Consider the following 1,549-nt stretch of genomic DNA (forward strand, 5'->3'; position numbering starts at 1 on the left):
GAACTTTAGTTAATAAGAATAGATTGATTGGCCCATTAATTATGACAAATGTACCATATTAATGAGAGATGCTAATGATAGAGAAAACTGGATGTAGCGTATATGAGAACTTTTTGTACTTTCTAAATACTAAGTCTGTAAATGTAAGACTGTTCTAAATTTTTTTAAAAATTATTTTAAAATAAAAGAAATAGACGTGTTCCCTCTTTCACTCTCAGAGAGGGTCCTGGTGCACCTGTGCCTGGGCTGGCGGTACTCTCGCACCTTGGCCTTTCAATTTTCCCTCTTTCCCACCCTCTGCTGTGCTTGAACAGAGGACTCGGTGCTGAGATTGTCTGATTGTCTAAACTCACCAGGAAAATGGTGGAAAATTCACTATCACCATTGTCAGAAAGAGTGGTTTATGGTTTTGCTCTTGAGCTCCCAGTTTGTCTTTGTATTATATCTTGTATGAGCCTTTATTCCTGAATCTTTTTTTTTTTTTTTACATTTATTTTTGAGAGACAGAGAAAGAGCACGAGCAGGGAAGGGACAGAGAGAGAGGGAGACATAGAGTCCAAAGCAGAGCTGTCAGCACAGAACCCTACATGGGGCTCGGGGCTTGAACACATGAACGGTGAGATCATGATGTTAGCCAAAGTCAGACGCTTAACCGACTGAGCCACCCAGGTGCCCCTTTTATTCTTGAATCTTGACTAGACTCCTTAGGCTTAACCTTTTGGCCTCAGCAATATTGGGCACTTGCATTGCCTGTTTATCTCCTACAGTAATCAGCTATGTACTTTTATTTGGAGTTTATGTGATGAGTACCTTTCTACTCAATTCCATTCATAACAGACATAAATAACTATACTAAAAATCAACAGCAGAAGAAATACCAAGAGCCTGCCTCAGCATTAAGACATACTGCTATTAGTGAAGCAAACCAAATATTCTTTTTTTTCAGCCAAAAAATTTTACACTAAAAACTGAATTATATGTAGACATACTAACACCAAACATTTATTTGTGATTTTTGACATAATAATTTTGACCATAATTATTTTGAATATTTTTTATTAATAGCCAGTATTAAGATGTTAAAAAAAGTACATTGAACTTCTCTTAGATTAAGTTCTATTAATATTGTAATGTTCTTAAATATTAGTTATTAGTGGAAAGAATAAATAAAATGTTATGTTACCAAAGAAAATTTAAAAACAAACAAAGGGAATGAACTATTGATACAGGTAATATTTGGGTAAATCCCAAGAGAATTAAGTTGACTGCAAAAAGCTAACTCAAAAAGTTATATATATATATTTTGTTTTTTTAACTTTATTTTTTATTTTTTAAAATTTACATCCAAATTAGTTAGTATATAGTGAAGCAATGATTTCAGTAGATTCCTTAATGCCCCTTACCCATTTAGCCCATCCCCCCCTCCCACAACCCCTCCAGCAACCCTCAGTTTGTTCTTCATATTTTTGAGTCTCTTTTGTTTTGTCCCCCTCCCTGTTTTTATATTATTTTTATTTCCCTTCCCTTATGTTCATCTGTTTTGTCTCTT

General features: G+C 34.5%; 1 pseudogene; it reads left to right on the forward strand.

Moving 5' to 3' along the window:
• Nucleotides 1–360: 360 nt before the first annotated feature.
• LOC125162564 (phosphatidylinositol N-acetylglucosaminyltransferase subunit P-like) lies at nucleotides 361–972 on the forward strand (annotated as a pseudogene).
• Nucleotides 973–1,549: the final 577 nt, after the last annotated feature.

The sequence above is a fragment of the Prionailurus viverrinus genome, chromosome A3 (genome assembly GCF_022837055.1).
Source record: "Prionailurus viverrinus isolate Anna chromosome A3, UM_Priviv_1.0, whole genome shotgun sequence".
Classification (NCBI taxonomy): domain Eukaryota; kingdom Metazoa; phylum Chordata; class Mammalia; order Carnivora; family Felidae; genus Prionailurus; species Prionailurus viverrinus.